Consider the following 12593-nt stretch of genomic DNA (forward strand, 5'->3'; position numbering starts at 1 on the left):
GCGATCTCCCCGAAGTGAACTAGATTTTTCAGACACAGAGTTATCAGCTCCTAACACTCCACCCAAGGATTCTAAGACACGTACTCCTCGAAGATAAATGGATTTTTCAGACATGGATTTATCAGCTCCTTACAGTCCGAACAAAGATTCTTAGAGACGATCTCCTCGGCATCCAAGTTTTAGTTCAAAGAAATTGGATACAACCGACTAATAACAATGAATAATTAGTAAACGTTATGGGTCATATTCAGAATCTAATTCTTGTTTATTTTTTTATTTGTTGGTGTGAAATGGTCTAAGGCAACCAGTGTGAAATGGCATAAGGCAACACTTAAAACTTTGAAATCATTACTAAAATTTTATTAGAATCTTTTTTTTTCTTTCCCTTTCTATTTTTCCATATTTATTAGAAACAAGTTTGGTTTATTAATTCACTGAGGTCTTTTGGAAGTACTAAAATCTTTCGCACAACTTTGTCTGGCAAATGTTAATTACGATAAAGATACGTCTAGTCAGTTCCAGTTATCAATGTTGAACTTAAATATGTGGGTTCTGCTTGTAGATAACATGCAAACGACAAATCACACCTACACCGATGCGTCAGTAATATATTTTTGAAATTTTCCTTTTCATAGGGTTTAGTGTTTAAAAAATTCCATACTTTTGTCATATAATGCAACCACTTTCTTTGTATTTGTGAGATTAAAAGTTATTAAATGGATTGATCTTTTGTCCTTGTTTTATAAGATGTAGAAGAATCTCACAATGATTCCACTGTAAGCATCCGATTCTATTTGGCGTCTTTAACTTTATTTATATTCTAGCACCATTGAAGAGTCTTTTGTTGACGAAATGCTTGTATGTCGTATAAAAGTGCATTGATGAGTTTAAGTACACATGTTTTTCATAGATTCTGTATATTCTCAACTTATAAATATGTATCTGTTTTAAATCACTTCGAATTTGATTTTGTTAACCTTCATTATATATTATACTATAATGGTTTTAGTATTTAGTTTGGTAATCTGAATTTAATAGAAAAAGGTACTCCAGTAAAATATAGTCACAATTGAGGTTTTTTTACATCCTATTTAAGGAAAATGTTTTGATTTCATATATTCTTCGAAAACAAGGACACTGAGATAAAAAGAATATTCCTTGCCAACTAAGATATGATATGAAAATAGATTCAGTTTTACAAAAGTTTGTTTTTCATCTTAGTTTGTAAATTCATTGAAAGCTTTATAACAATACTACATTCACTGTATAATAAGCATGTTGGTGCATACATGTATATCAATTAGTTTTAGTTTTATTTTCGTAATGCAAAATATAAAGCTGCTATTAGTACGTTTAATGATGGTATATCTAAAATTAATGTTAACATAATGAGCAACAAATCAGATAATGTATAAGTGTCAATTGGGTTTAACCGTTTTTGTTTAATTTGTCTCCGTAATTCTTTCATGTTTTTTTTACTGTTTTTTTTTTTCAAATTGGATCCAGAACACAGAAAAAACAACGGGGAATAAAAAGCATGTTAGATGCGTTATTATTTTCTAATTGGTCTTCATTAACTAATACAATGTATGTTGTGTGAACAGGGAAATCTCTGTTTTTCTTTAAAATTGTATATAATATAAAAAATATGTGTCAAAAACAGTAAGAAGTGACATTAATTTCATATATACAAATGCAATGATCATTCTAAAGGAGCATAATCAAAACTTCGATATATTTTATTGGTTTAGATATTTCCACTTTGGGCCGTGCAGTTCCAAAAATGTCCGACGTTGAAATCAAACCGTTTACATATTTTTTGTCTCTAGGTAAGACATTCAGTTTAAGTAGGTTATTGTTAGCAAGTGGTATATGTTGCTTACTTAATGATCAATATTGTTTGCATTCCTTATCATGATTATGAAGTTCGTTTTTTTAATTATGTTATTTGATCATCTGTTACTATACGCACTATGATTTATCTACTTTTTTTTTTATTGTTTTCATTGTCATAATCACTCGTTTCTTATTTTGTAATCACTTTCTCGTTAATAATAAAACAATTGATACCAACGTATTGCAGCCTGTTTTTTAATTCAATTTGTTTTACTTCATGTACACGTATTGGAGTTTTGTTCTCAGTTTTACTTTTATTTTGCGATTGCCTGCTATATGATAATTGTATCAACGCAGACAAAAAAAGCCTACATACATTTTGTACATATTGGCTACAAAGGAGGGGCGAAAGATACAAGAGGGACAGGTCAAATTCATAGATCGAAAATAAACTGACAATCTCAAGGTTAAAAAAAGAAAAAAACAAACTGACAAATAATAGGTATTCCGGAAGGGTACGTAGATCCTGCTTTTTATGTGACACCTGTCGTGTTTCTAATTTTATTTCAAACCCAGTAGATAGTCTCATTTCGTGAACAGGGAACGTGATTATAGGAACGATATAAGGAACATATCCGGTATCATCGGTGAAACGGATATTCAATAACGGCCAACCAAATCTAAATGGCGTCCGTAAAATTTGCAAAGGGATAATTTCTACTTCACCTTTTGAAACTCTTGGTTTATAAACGTCCCTTTAAGCAGCAACCGTGTATCAAGGATATAATGATAGTTAATATAAGCTCGGGTATATTGTATCAATTGGTCGATACATACTCCATATTCAGGTGCTGCTCGAATATTGCTTTATAGAAATGGACCATTCACAATTTGAAAACTTAAATCATCTGTAATGTCATAAAGTTTTATTTTCAACAAACCCTCATTGTCAATTTCTAGATTTAAATAAAGATATAAGGCAAAATTAACTGTATTTATTTTATCATATATCTCTAGTTCGAAGGGATAAATGCGTTCAAAATAGTCACTTTATTTTGAATTATTTAGTCAAAGATATCTTTATATAGTGTAATGTAAAGTTAATGGATATTGTTAACTTCTTATCTTTCTTCCTCAGAAGTTCCTGTATGAAGTCAGCTACAAAATAATAAAGGAAGATGTTGACATTAAGAGGTGCTCAATTGATTCCCATGCGAATGATTTTAGTTTGTTGAAAGAAACTTCCTCCAAACGTAATACATATGTTGTCAATCAAGAAGTTAAGCATCTTAGTTTCAGAGAATGTTTTTGTTTGAATTGAAAAAATTCTCTACATAGAAGGAAATAACAATTCCTAAGACAGACACTTGTATCTACATTGGCAATAACTTTTCAGTGCATTCGTAAACTACATGTATACTACGAGGGTGTAACGTTTATTTAGTTTGCAATAACATATTCTAACAACAATGCATATATTTCTGCGTCCTCAATGTTACCATACAGTTTGATTATGCCCATATTTTTTTTCTGGATTTAAAGCTTCGCTGGTCGCATTACTTGTCATCTGTCGTCCGTTGTCGTTGTCTGAATTAATTGAAACCAAACAGTGCATTAATATTCCTTATTAAGCGCAGACCAAGTGTTGTTACTTTGAAGCTGATCTATCATCCAACATGGCTTTCGGTGGGGTACTTTGTTTAAAATAGGACCGTATGTACAACACATACAAATGTCAATTTTAGAGCACCACTTAATGAAGCCAAACAAGGCATGAATGTTTCTATATATGTTTTGACCAAGTGTTGTTACATTGTAGCTGGTTTGTCATTCAATATGTCTGCCAAGAGTGAAAGTAATTTAGACATTGGACTTAATAGGAAATACATACATTTTTTTCTCCTAAAAAACACTGATAGGAATAAAACCAACATGGCATGAATGTTCCAAATGAGTTGCTGACCAAGTGTTACTTTGCAACCAAACCATCATCCAAGATGGTCGCCAACTGGGGACTTAGGTTAACATAAGACCATAGGGGAAATACATACACATGTTTCTTTTACAGGAAGAATCATTTGTATGTATGAATAAAAGGGAATGAAACCAAACATGGCATAAAAGATCGGTTTAGGTCATAACATGCCTTATTTTATATTATATAACCGATGATTGTTCGTTGTTCTGTTTTGCTTGCTTTAATTATTTAATGTATGACAATACTTCTTAGTTTATTTTTTTTTTATCTACGATGAAGTAAACACTGATATCAAAATCGATACACTTCAAGATGAAAGTATTGCAAATTAATACTTGAAAGGTATTATTACTTTAAGCAAATAGTTTTAAGCAGTTTTGAATAGATTTAGAAATTAGAATTATACCAAACTATGGAACGATAAGTTACATACATAATTAAAAGTTTAAATTTTAAAGAATACTTCCATAAAAAATGGATGTGAAATACCTGAACGTATAAGAAATCTGCATGTTGAGCATATTTACGAATGATAGCTTTTAACTTTAGATGATCATGTTGGTAGTTGTTTCATTTTTATATGAATTGTATTTGAGCAGCACTATAACAATACCACTATTAAACAAAAATGCCATAGAATTGAGTCCTATGTTTAAGCTTTAACATACCGATCGACACTTAATGAAATCCTCTGAAGCTTTTCGATATTATCACCTGGAATTTTTTTTAGTTAAACAAGATTTTAGTGAACTAATTGTGAGTATCTGTGGAAGCTTAATTTAATCATTCACCTGTTTTGCTGATACATATAGCTGTCGTTTTCTTATGTTGTGTACTGGATTATGTTTATTTAATATAGCAATGCATAACTTCACTATAGATCTTAGAGTACAACAATTGTAACCGCCATTCTTTGACCGGAGAGTTATTTGGTTGCACAATTAATGTAGTATACTATTTACATAGTATTTTATTTTATTCTTTTTTTTTTAAATCCGGCCTTTCGAGATAAAATATGTTTCTAGTTGTGTCCAATGATATAGAATTTTTACATTTTTATCGTCTCATTGTAATTGTGATCTTCATGTCATTAATGTATTCATGAATTTAGTAAGTGCACGGTTAAGTTTAAATACGAACACAAAAGAGTCCGTGTCAGTTAAAAAAAATCAACCTATTGTGTATAACATAGGATGCAGAACAATAAACATATTTTCTACAAAAGACATGTATGAAAGAAATGAGGTCAATCTCTGATTTTAAGTAACTTGACGCGGAAACTTTTAGTTTAAAACACACATTGCATTTGTGTTTTAAAAATTCACACATGTTTACTTTGAATGAATTAAAGTACCTGTACACGCTATAGTATTTACGGTTGGTATTTACTATTCAACATTGTTTCCTTAATTGATATGCCCGCCATATTATCATAATTGAACTTAACGTATTGTAATAAAAAGAAAGAAAGCAAAATATAAACAAATATCATTGAATGGTAGACAAAGATCATGTTTTCTTAATATGACCTATAAAGACAAATAATGTAATCCAATCAAAAACGTACAAATCTCTGGAATGGAAATGCTTATTACCAATACCATACTTTGATATGATGTCAATTGTTATTATAGGGCTACTAAAATATCTATCTATTGAATATTTCTTATTGTTTCAAGAAGTCGCGTACCACCGTTTTTTTTTAAATAAAAATGAAATAAATAAGCTATCGGTTAAAATTTCAAAAATATCCTGAAAATATATAACTTGTATTCAACTAATTGAATACCGTTTTGAAAAAGTTTATTGTTTGCAAAAACGAATTTGGAATACTTTTGAATCTATTATACATTTGAAGGTGATGTGGCACACATAATTATCTACTTACTATCATCAAGTATTCCTTGCCAGTCATACTGATGCAAAAGGTCACAACTGGAAACAAAAATACAAAAAAATTACAAAAACAGGATTGTCACTGATATGGAGGTCATTTCTCTTTTTTTATTTGATTTCTTGCATTCACACAATGGTTTATACGCACTTCATACTTCAATGTTGAACACATGTAGTTCAGTTTAAATATTACAAACCCATATCATGTATATTATTAATCTATACTATATAAACGCAGAGACCAAAAAGTCTGAAAAAAAAACTGATGACATATAACATTGAGAATGTAAATGGGGAATGTGTTAAAGAGACAACAACCCGACCATAGAAAAAACAACAGCAGAAGGTCAACAACAGGTCTTCAATGTAGCGAGAAATTCCCGCACCCTGAGGCCTCCCTCAGCTGGCCCCTTAAGATATATATACTAGTTCAGTGATAATGAACGCCATACTAATTTCCAAATTGAAACTAAAATTAAAATAATACAAGACTAACAAAGGCCAGAGGCTCCTGACTTGGGACAGGCGCAAAAATGCGGCGTGGTTAAACATGTTTATAAGATCCCAACCCTCCCCCTATACCTCTAGCCAATGTAGAAAAGTAAACGTAAAACAATACGCACATTTAAAATTCATTTCAAGAGAAGTCCGAATCTGATGTCAGAAGATGTAACCAAAGAAAATAAACAAAATGACAATAATACATAAATAACAACAGACTACTAGTTGTTAACTGACATGCCAGCTCTGGACTTCAATTAAACTGATTGAAAGATTATGATTTCATCATATGAATATCAGGCACAATCCTTCCCGTTAAGGGTTTAGTATCATACCATCATAACATATACAAGAAGAACATAACCCGTGTCATGCCAATATAACTTGTTTATAATTATGTATACTTCACGCGAGTTTTGCCTACACAATACTCGCCAATAATACTCAAATAAAAAAACATGCGAAGTAAAGGAGCATTAGTGGCAAAAATTCCAAAATTTTTGGCAAATATAACCTAGGTAAACTATTCACAGGGTAACAAATCCTTAGTATTTTGATTTTTTGAAAGTGATGTCAACATATCATTTATATATGTTAGAGTGATTTTGTGTAATCACTGGCTATTTTAGGGCTTATATATAATCACTTAAATATTCAGGGATTATGTATTATCACTAGAAAAAATGTTAGGGATTATACAAAATAACTAAAATGAAAAAAATAGTTTTATATAGAAAGAAACTGAATAAAAGTCAAATAGTTAATTAAATAAAATCATATTAACACATCATTATAAACATTTTTGTAAAATGTTCAGCACAATATATCAAAAGGATAACCCTTTTTTAGCTCACCTGGCCCGAAGGCCCAGTGAGCTTTTATCATCACTTGGCATCCGGCGTCTGTCGTCATTCGACGTCGTTAACCTTTACAAAAATCTTCTCCTCTGAAACTACTCGGCCAAATTTAACCAAACCTGGCCACAATCATCATTGGGGTATCTAGTTTGAAAATGGGTGCGGTGACCCGGCCCATCAACCGAGATGGCCACTATGGCTAAAAATTGAACTTAAGGGTAAAATGTATTTTTTGGCTTATAACTCTGAAACCAAACCACAAAGTGCAAATCTGACAGGGCAAAATTGTTTATCAAGTCAAAATCCATCTGCCCTAAAAATTTTCATATAATTCGGAAAACTGGTTGTTTGGTTGCTGCATCTGTATTGGTAATTTTTAAGGAAAGTTTGCCGATTTCGGTTATTATCTTGAATAGTATTATTGATAGAGATAAACTGTAAACAGCAATAGTGTTCAGCAAAGTCAGATGTACAAATACATCTGTAAGTCAACATGAATAAAATGGTCAGTTAACCCCTTAAGGAGTTATTGCCCTTTATAGTCAATTTTAACAATTTTCATAAATTTTGTAAATTTTTGTAAGTTTAACCAAATATTTTCCTCTGTAACTAATGACCCAAGTTCACTATAGATAGAGATAATTGTAAGTAGCCAGACTGTTCAGTAAAGTATGATCTACAAACACATCACCATCACCAAAACACATTTTTTTCATGAATCCATCTGTGTCCATTGTTTTTAATGTGCACATAGACCAAGGAGAGCGACACAGGCTCCTAAGAGCATCTAGTTTAGAATGTTAGACACATTATATTAAAATTTTAACAAAATATATTGAAATAATATGCTTCACATCTGTTTTTACCACAATATTCACACTTAAAAAAGCTTTTCCTTCACATATCGAATCAGATTTGACGACACGCCTAGGAGAAATAATGTGTTCAGTAAAAATATCTGAAGGTACCCCAAAAAAAGGGATTAGCAACTCAAACTGGTTCTAGAAAGACACGATGTGTTGTGGCCAGGCGATATCGCTTTTCAGACTGTTTGTGAATAATTGTCCTTATGTTTTTTTAGGGTTTCCCTTTCCTTTTTTACACTGCTATGAGAATATCACACCAAATGCCAGCTTCCACTAAGAATTTGTTCTATTTGTCAATCCTTAGTTCTGTCTATTTTTCTATACATTTAGATGCAAAAGTTCTCTCAGTTTGACTTTCTTGATCTTTTAATCAACAACAAAAAAACACAAAAAACAGCCCAAAAAAACAGATGTTCCATACTCTTCTTCACAATTCAAATTTTAATTGAGGTCGGGGTTAAATCATTACTTTACACAAATCTACCCGATACGAATACGTCGATCCGTGTACGTATCGCATTACGTGAATAATACAAATGCTCAATTATAAGTTAAATATAAAGTTATTTAGTTCTGATGTGTTGTTTGTTTGTGTTATTATCATTTAAGAAATAGTAGTGTGTATAGATGTTTATGTTACAGTGAATTTGTATAATAAATCAGTGCCTTTATATATGAACTACTGATAAAATTTTGAGTTAGATATTTCTTTACCATTTCTTACATCATTTACTAAATTCTTCCATTTATACAAAGATTGATTTGCAAGTTTAACTGTACATGCAGAAACCTATCTTATATTTACGATGATGTTGTGTCCAAACCTTGAAACTAATAAACGGTTTAGGTTACCTCCTCAATAAACAAATTTAATCATTCTCAAAGTTTATTTTATTTGTATAATTATAGATATTGATATCAGTAGATTAAAACCAAACTTAGAAATTTCATGGTTATTTTCGACTATACGGTTTAGGATTTTCTCATTGTTAAAGACCGTGCAGTTCCCTAAAATTGCTGACATCAACTTCCTTTTCCTTTGGTGGACAGTTTAATCATAAGCCATCATAAATCGTTCTTTGTTTTCATATATTGTCAAAGCATAATCATAATGATATTCATTAAATTGAAGTTTTACAGAAGTATTGTCGGTATTTTTTTTTTAAGAACATAGTGTACGTACGTTCACCTACCTTTGGTTTTATATTTTTTATTTTTGGACCCCCCCCCCCCCCCTACAAAAAAAACTCTCTACGCTTGACAAATGAGATCTAGCATTTTGGATATGAACACCCTTCTATCTGTGTGCACTTGATCCATCCGTGATTGTAATGCTAATATATATTTTCATTACAATATATGATATTCTGAAATTCATTTTGGCTGCTCTCTTTGTTTGCAGCTTAATATAGTGTCTTCTACAAAAGAGTGATCTGTTTTACAAAACTTTAATCACTTTAGGTGTAATAAGTTGATTATAAAGGTGGATTTAAAAAAAAATCATTATTCTGACCTCATTGAATTTGCAACCCCCTTTAGAATCAAAGGTCTTCCCTTTAGTAACAACTATTGTTCAGCCTTTCCATGAGACAAACATTTTGTTATGCCATCTTTGAACGTGAACTATTTAGAGAAAGCGTTATCAGTACACACGTGTTTCAGTAATTAGGTACAAATAAATGTGCATGACATAATATACGTCTTACTTTATCATATAAATATCCCACATATCATATTTCGCCAAATTTAAATGAAAATCCATTCCAAGTTACTGAAGCGCATCAATATTTTCAATAATATCAGTTTATATAAAGGCAGAAGGAAGATTCGTGGTTTTGTTGTGTTCAAACGAAGTGATTATTCAGTTAAATTAATTATATAGGAAACTATTGAAGAAATCGGTAGGTGATATTCGTTTTAAGGTGGTACCCAACACCTTCACTCACTAACATTAATTTGGCTCGTTTAATTATCTTAACATTGTTACGGCCAAAAATCGCCTTTAAATTGTAGCCAACAAAAGACACAAATCAATAAGAAAATTTAACAATATTTATTATACAAAAGTTTACAAGAAGTATTACACAATATAATTGTCAACTTAACTGTCAAAATATGAGTCCAATCTTTTATCTTTATCTGTATCCGGATATCTTTCGGAATCCAATCTGAATATTACGGTCACAATCCAGTATGATGTTGTTTGTAGAATTAAAGTGTCAATCCAAATGCTATGAATATTAATGTCTATCGATGTCTAAGTCGAAATCCAAGAGTGAGTTTAACTTTAGTGTCTGTATATATATATATTTCTCATGGAAGATTCTAGAACAGTCTATAATGGAACATCCTAGAAAGTTACAACAGAAGTTTCTAGTAAAATGTAGAAGTTTATATAATGCATCTTTTATTAGGATCATTCTGGAAAGTTCCAATCATTCTGTAATTGTTCCAGAGATTTCTAAACTGCACAATTCTAAAATTATTCTGTAAACAACTATCAGGCCACACAATACAAATCAGGCCAACATAAATAAATACAATAATTACAATATCATAACACCTCCCCCCTTAAAAGAAGTTTTAGTGTAACAAAAACTTATCATGAAAAAAATGAACAAAAATACATAGTATATACAAAGTGTTTTAATAAGCTCTAGATAAAGCATCTGCTATTACATTATCTTTACCCTTAATATGTTTTACAATTACATCATATTCCTGTAACAATAAACTCCATCTAGTCAACCTCTGATTCTTGTTTCTCATTTTATGTATGAAGGTGAGAGGATTATGATCAGTACAAACAAGAATAGGATATACAGTAGGATTCAAATATACATCAAAATGTCGAAGTGCTGACAACATTGCAAAACACTCTTTTTCGATAGTTGAATAATTTTTCTGATGTTTATCTAATTTCTTTGAAAAATATGATATAGGTTTCTCAACATTATCATCTGTCTCTTGATATAAATTGTTTTTCAAAGTCTGGAGTAATCAGAACTGGACTATTAATTAAAAGTGATTTGCTATTTTCAAAAGCGTTTTGACAATTTTCACTCCAGATAAATTTAGAATCTTTTCGTAAAAGATGAGTCAATGGTTGAACCACAGTAGCAAAATTTGAACAAAATTTTCTGTAAAATCCAATCATGCCTAAATATCTCATAAGTTGTTTTCTATTTGTAGGAGGAGGAAATTTGGAAATAGCTTCCACTTTAGCCATAATAGGTTTCACTTTACCTTGGCCAACTGTATGCCCTAAATAATCAACAGTGGCCTGACAAAATTCACTTTTACCAAGATTAACAGTCAAATTTGATTGTGACAATCTATCAAAAGTATCATACAAATGTGTTAAATGCTGTGCCAAGCTATCACTACATACAATTAGATCATCAATATAAGCATAACAACAGTTTAAATCTTTTATAACATTATTGATCATTCTTTGAAATGTAACTGGTGCACTTTTCATGCCAAACGGCATTACAGTATATTGAAATAAGCCATCTGGTGTAACAAAAGCTGATATTTCACGAGCTCTCTGTGTCAGTGGAACTTGCCAATAACCTTTCAACAAATCAAATTTACTCACAAATTTTGCTTGACCAATGTTGTCAATACAATCGTCTATCCTTGGAATCGGATAGGAATCAGATTTTGAGACTGAATTTACTTTTCTGAAATCAGTCACGAAACGAAAGGTTTTATCTGGTTTTGGCACAAGGAGACAAGGAGATCTCCATTCACTGTAACTCGGCTCAATAATATCATTGTCAAGCATATATTTAATTTCTTTTCTTATAACTTCAAGTTTGAGTGGATTGAGCCGGTAAGGATGTTGCTAAATGGGAGAAGCATCTCCCACATCAACATCATGACAAACAGCAGTGGTTTTGTTTGGCACATCTGGAAAAAGATTTTTAAAAGAAAATACCAAAGTTTTTATTTCTTCTCTACGATCAAAAGACAGATGTGCAAGTTTTGAGTCTAAATTTGACAAAATTTCTGAATTTTTCAATCTAACTGTCTCTTCCAAAGTTTTAGAACTAAAAGGTGGTTCAATTACATCTGGTTTATCATGATTGTTCTCAAATTTAACCATGCCTAAAGTGGCAACTGGTTTACTCTCACATTCATTAGTACGCTCAAAATATGGTTTTAACATATTAATATGACACACTCTGTTTTGTTTACGCCGACCTGGAGTTTTTACAATATAATTCAAATCATTGATTTTACTCTCTATTGTATAAGGACCACAATATTTAGCCTGTAAAGGATGTCCAGGGACTGGCAAAAATACAAGTACCCTATCACCAGGCTCAAAAACTCTGTCCCTGGCATCTTTATTATACCATATTTTCATCTTGTTCTGTACATTTTTTAAGTTTTTCTGAGCAATTTGACAAGCAGTATACAATTTTTCTTTAAATCTAGACACATAGTCTAAAAGATTTAAGTCAGTATGTTCAGTTAGCCACTTTTCCTTAACCAATTTTAACGGTCCCCTTACAGTATGGCCAAATACCAACTCAAAGGGACTAAATCCAAGGGATTCTTGAACAGCCTCTCGAACTGCAAAAAGTAGAAAGTGAACTCCATCATCCCAGTCTCTGTCAAATTGAAGACAAAAAGTTCTAATCATGTTCT

The sequence above is a fragment of the Mytilus galloprovincialis genome, chromosome 14 (assembly GCF_965363235.1).
Source record: "Mytilus galloprovincialis chromosome 14, xbMytGall1.hap1.1, whole genome shotgun sequence".
Taxonomy (NCBI): Eukaryota; Metazoa; Mollusca; class Bivalvia; order Mytilida; family Mytilidae; genus Mytilus; species Mytilus galloprovincialis.